This window comes from Symphalangus syndactylus, chromosome 5, assembly GCF_028878055.3.
Source record: "Symphalangus syndactylus isolate Jambi chromosome 5, NHGRI_mSymSyn1-v2.1_pri, whole genome shotgun sequence".
Lineage (NCBI taxonomy): Eukaryota > Metazoa > Chordata > Mammalia > Primates > Hylobatidae > Symphalangus > Symphalangus syndactylus.
The window spans coordinates 112,717,727-112,724,016 of record NC_072427.2 but is presented as its reverse complement, the minus strand read 5'-3'; the positions used below and the strand labels follow the sequence as shown (position 1 = coordinate 112,724,016).

The following is a 6,290-nucleotide window of genomic DNA, read 5'->3' as shown; positions in this document are numbered from 1 at the left end:
TCCATCATTCAAAAGTCACATCGAAGCCTATTTGCGTAGTTGTATGATTATTTCCTCACAAAAGAATATAGTAATTGATAATGGGATATTTAAAACATATTATGATGGTCATTGAAACGATATACGTCAGTGTTCGTAAGTCGATAATTTTATTAAAAAAGCTTTAAAGAAAGTGAGAAAATGAAGGGACAAAAAACTAAAATCTTCAACTGGTTTGCATTAGAAAGAAAAAACAAATGGTAAAAGAGTTGACGAGAACCCAGAGAAGAGTTAAACAGATAGCTAAACCTACTTATTAAATTAAACAGGAAGATATCAGTTGACTAAAGTGACAAGATGGTTATTTTATAAAAACCTTAAAGTGCTTCAAATTATTATGCCTTATTAATTCTTTTTATTTCTTCAACTAATATATTTTGAGTGTTAGTATTTGTGAGTTATTACAGAACTACTGAATGTGAGCCAGAGAAGTTGGATTAAAAATTATGGTATTGCACTTGAGCTGTCTAAGGGATGATTAGGGTAGGCCTCCACAGGTAAATGAAGCACCTATATAGTTAGTTATTTAAAGAAATATAGTCTATGTGTCTGTTTTTGTGCCAGGTCCATGCTGTTTTGGTTACTGTATCTTTGTAGTATAGTTTGAAGTGCCAGCTTGGTTTATTTTGCTTATAATTGCATTGGCTATTTGGGCTCTTTTTTGGTTTTATATGAGTTTTAGGATAGTTTTTTCTAATCCTGTAAAAAATGATATTGATGTGATAGCGATAACATCGAATTTATAGATTACTTTCGACACTATGGCTATTTTAATGATATTGACTCTTCCAATCTATGAGTAGAGAATGTTTTTCCATTTGTTTGTGTCATCTGTGATTTCTTTCAGCAATGTTTCATTGTTATCCTTGTAGAGATCTTTCATCTCCTTGGTTAAAAGTATTCCTAGGTATTTTATCTTTCTTTGTGACTATTGTAAATGGGATTGTGTTCTTCATTTGGCTGTCGACATGAACATTATTGATATATAGAAATGCTACTAATTTTTGCACATTGATTTTGTATGCTGAAACTTTACTGAAGTCATTTTTAAGTTCCAGGAGCCTTTTGGTGGAGTCCTTGGGGTTTTCTAGGAATAGAATCATATGGTCAGCAAAGAGAGGAAGTTTAACTTCTTCTTTTCCCATTTGGATGCTTTTATTTCTTTTTCTTGTCTGACTGCTCTGGCTAGGACTTCCAGGACTATGTTGAATAGGAGTGGTGAGAGTGGGCATTCTTGTCTTGTTCCAGTTCTTCAAGAGAATGCTTACAGCTTTTCCCATTTGTTATGAGGTTGGCTGTGGGTTTTTCATAGACGGGCCTTATTATTTTGAGGTGTGTTCCTTTGATGCCTAGTTTCTTGAGGGTTTTATCATGAAAAGAGGTTAGATTTTACAGAAGGCTTCTTTTGCATCTATTGAGATAATTATATAGTTCTGTTTATGTGGTGAATCATAGTTATTGATTACTGTATGTTGAACAAATCTTGCATCCCAGTAATGAAGACTAGATACAAACAGCTCACAAACATGAGAAATGCTCGACATCACTGAACATCAGAGAAGTATAAATCAAAACCACAAAGAGATACCATCTCATACCAGTCAGAATGGCTATTACTAAAAGTCAAAAAACAACAGATGCTGGTGAGGTCATGGGTAAAAGGCAACCCTTATGCACTGTTGTTGGGAATATAAATTAGTTCAGCCACTGTGTAAAGCAATTTGGAGATTTCTCAAAGAATTTAAAATGAAACTACCATTTGACACAGCAATCTCATTACTGGGTATATATCCAGAAGAGAATAAATCATCCTACCAAAAGACACATACACTCGTATGTTTATTACAGCACTATTCACAATAGCAAAGACATGGAATCAACCTAGGGGCCCATCAGTGGTGCACTGGATAAAATGTCATAAATACACACTGTGGAATACTACACAGCCATAGAAAAGAACAAAATCATTTCCTTTACAACAATGTGGATGTAACTGGAGGCCATTATCCTAAGTAAATTAATGCAAGAACAGAAAAACAAATACCACACGTTCTCACTTATCAGTGGGAGCTAAACATCGGTTATCATGGACATATAGATGGCAATAACAGACACTGGGGACTACCAGAGAGGGGAGAGAAGAGAATAGTATCAAACTGACTGTTGGATACTATTTTCATTAACTAGGTGATGGGATCATTCATATAAAAAACCCTCAGCATCACACGATACACCCATGTAACAAACCTGCACATGTATCCCTGATCTAAAATAAAACATAAATTATTTAAAAAATAATTTAAAGTTTTTTAAAAAAATTAGAAATAAAGATAAATTATTTGAAGAGAAACATGGTAATTAGGAAATGGGTATTCTGTTTAATTAAAATTTAACAGTGTGTATTATGTATCAAAATACTTGATTTAAATTTGTTCACGGCTTTCATCTCAACAGTTCTACTTCTGGCAATCAGTCTAATGGAAATAACTTATAGTATCCACAAAGAATTACAGAAAGGACACTATTTGAACTGCTTAGATCTTCCCACCACTCAAGGCAGAGCCTGAAACAAGGACTTGTAATAGTGTAGTGATAACAGGCTGCTGGAATGAAGGATAGGAGAGATTAAGGGAAGGAGAAAAAGCTATAATAATGTCAGTTGTCAAGCTCACTACAGAGGGCAACTGGGGCTTGGCTTCACCTGACATCTCAAAAGCCTGTAGAATGCCTCTTAAGTTTTTCTCTGGAGGATCAACTGAGAGATGCATTCCTCCATGAAGGCTTATATCTCATTGGCTGAGGGCTACTTTGCAGGGATTACCTATGTTATCCACCCCCATTCCACTCCTGCCACAATATGCATGAATTAGTGCCAATTCTTGGGCATTCTTGGCCACAGAGTGAGGGAAAGAAATCTGTTTTAGGAGAGATGCTGTCAGCTTACAGTGAGTTGAAACCCACACAAAAGTATCTACTGCACTTGTTGCCGAATTCAATGGGGAGACTTGGCAGGGGAGATAGCATGATCTCAAAAGTGGTTTTCTCAGGGCAAGATTTATTCACTGCACTCTGGATGTGCTGACCCCTATGATTTCCACCCAAGGGGGAAGCTTGACTGCTTAGTTTGTTGTAGCAGGGGACTGTGTTCACACTTTTCCCGGGTCTAAAATATTAAATGACAACAACAACAAAAAAATCAATGGGGAGATCTAGGACATGGAGGCAAGACATTAGAGTCATTTGATTTCAGAAATCATGGTGGTTATTTTAAAATACGTTCAGAAATTGGGGATGGCTAAATAAACCAAATACACACAAAAACGGAGTTTGGTTATTATAGCGTACAGCTAACCTGTATGACAAAATATTTTGTAGCCACCTGAATATTTTTAGAATAATATTTAATGCCTTAGGAAATTGTTTGTAATATTAAGTGAACAAAATAAATAATAAAGTTATACAGGTATTAATTATATATGCATAAAATTATTTGAAAATATATATTAACATATTAACAGGGGTGACTTGGATGTAGTAGAATTGAGGTTTATCTTCATTTACTCTTTTGTACTTCTTCATATTTCCTAAATAGTTTACAAAGATCATATATTATTTTAGTAACTAAAAAATCAATGGAAACAAATTTTCATTGCATTGAATTCATTTTATAGTTCCACTTTCTAGGAATTCATCCAGGCTTTGTGAACTATGGAACTCACTATAAAATCTTTTCTCAACCAAATGTTCAGTGTACACCCTAAAGCCTCATTACAAATTTGACTAACTATGATTTGGTGATGTAGCCTCAGCTCAAGCCTCCTGTCTCTCATTGACTGACCCTAAAAAGCAATATGTGTACTTGGAGATCTTCAGAATCTTCAGTGTATATAAGAGCACATTCACTTAATTGAATTATTTATCCTTGATTCAGCCAGCAGAAACAGAAGAGCCAAAAAGAAAGAAAGAATGTTGAGAAAAACTAAGCAGTCACCAAACACATTTTGTGCAGAAAAATGCTTACAAGAATTATTTATTTGTTGAGAAAGAAACTGTATCTGGAAAACTATAACGGAAACGTTGAGGTTAGTTTTGTGGACACTTGATGCTCATTTAATGCAGGGCAGACTCTAATGTCACATGACAGAGCACTCATGCTACCCTCTCTGGCTCATTTTCTGCTGCTTTTTTCTAAAGATTCTCACATAATAAATTGTGAATTGAGAAGATCCACAGTTCATCTGAAGATTTTATGCATAAGACATAAACGATGCTGAAAAACCAAGCAGATAGCCTATGATTAAGTGAGTGAGAACAACTAGTTTGGGTATGAAAAAGCTACATTACAGCTGAAAGCAACAAAATGCCAGCTGTAATCTGCTGAGAAAAGAAGAATGGCAGAAAAAGAAACAAAGACTAATCTGGTTTGTAGTAGCTGGAAGTAGAGTGGCTTTCCCTGAGCAGAATTAAGACTGATGGTGAACTTAAGAGGGGGAAAAAAATTAAAAATTTGTGGCCAACAAACATGAAAAAAAACTCATCATCACTGGTCATTAGAGAAATGCAAATCAAAACCATAATGAGATACCATCTCATGCCAGTTAGAATGGCGATCATTCAAAAGTCAGGAAACAACACATGCTGGAGAGGATATGGAGAACTAGGAACACTTTTACACTGTTTGTGGGAGTGTAAATTAGCTCAACCATTGTGGAATACAGTGTGGCTATTCCTCAAGGATCTAGAACTAGAAATACCATTTGACCCAGCAATCCCATTACTGGGTATATACCCAAAGGATTATAAATCATTCTACTATAAAGACACATCCACAAGTATGTTTATTGCAGCACTATTCACAATAGCAAAGTCATGGAGCCAACCCAAATGCCCATCAAAGATAGACTGGTTAAAGAAAATGTGGCACATATACACCATGGAATACTATGCAGCCACAAAAAAGGATGAGTTCATGTCCTTTGCAGGGACTTGGATGAAGCTGGAAACCATTATTCTCAGCAAACTAACACGGGAACAAAAAACCAAACACTGCGTGTTCTCACTCATAAGTGGAAGTTGAACAATAAAAACGCATGGACACAGGGAGGGGAACATCATACAGCAGGACCTGTCAGGGGTTGCGGGGGCTAGGAGAGGGATAGCATTAGGAGAAATACCTAATGTAGATGACGGGTTGATGGGTGCAACAAACCACCATGGTACGCGTATACCTATGTAACAAACCTGCACGTTCTGCGCATGTATCCCAGAACTTAAAATATAATTAAAAAAAAAAGTTAGAATTGGTGCCAGATTAAAAATACAACCCAAAAAATTATTATCAAATTTTTGAAAGAATAGAAAAAAATGCTTATCTGAGAAATGGACTATTTTCTTCTGCTACATTTTATTACTTTTACGGAAAGTTGACCACCAGTAAATCACCACTGCATATGATAGAAATTTTGAAAATTTCAAGAGCAACAATTTATCTTGTAGTATTATCATATTGGTAAGTTTCACTTCTCTATGGAAACCTTAAAATCTATGTTCTTTTGATAAGGAAGTGCCTTCCAGTCTAAATTATAAATTCATATATTCAACACATATTTCTGCATATCTACAAGGTACCAGATAGCATAATTGATTCTGAAGACACAAAGATAAAAAAATAAAATTTTTGGTTATGAAGTTTGTTATGAACTCCCAGTGTAAAAGAGGAGATAAAGATGTAAAGAGAAGATTGCTGTACAATATACAAATACAAAGGTCAGAAAGAAACGTTAGAGTGGAGTAGTAACTGACAACATAGACTCAGGAGCCGTTTGTCTGGGTTCAAACTCCTCTTTCACCACTCACTGTAATGGGTACTTTTGGAGCATTTACCTAAACTACTTTTGTCTCAGTTTCCCCATCTATAAAATGAGGATAATAATAATGCATCTGCCTTTTGTGATCTAAATGAAAACAAAATGAATCAATATATGATTTATGTATATATAAATCAATATACGTAAACAACAGGGTCTGATACGTATTAGGCTTTAAGCAAGTGCTAGCTAAAGCCGTAAATGTAAGTAGTTGTGAACGACAAAAGGAGAAAAGGCTGCTGGGAAATTGTCAGGGAAAGGCTTGACAGAGGAGTACTCTGAAGATGACAGAAAATTTGTGAGACTGAATGACAAAAATCTGATCTAACACTGTCCTAGTCATAAAAGTCATTTCTAAGCAAAAAATGTAATAAAATACATTTT

The 6,290-nt window shown here is 35.2% G+C and overlaps 1 non-coding gene across 1 annotated transcript; it reads left to right on the top strand.

The window, feature by feature from the left end:
* Nucleotides 1-3,040: 3,040 nt before the first annotated feature.
* LOC129483773 (U1 spliceosomal RNA) lies at nt 3,041-3,200 on the top strand. The gene has a single exon (XR_008658269.1). It is a non-coding gene; the product is annotated as a U1 spliceosomal RNA (small nuclear RNA).
* The last annotated feature ends 3,090 nt before the right edge of the window (nt 3,201-6,290 follow it).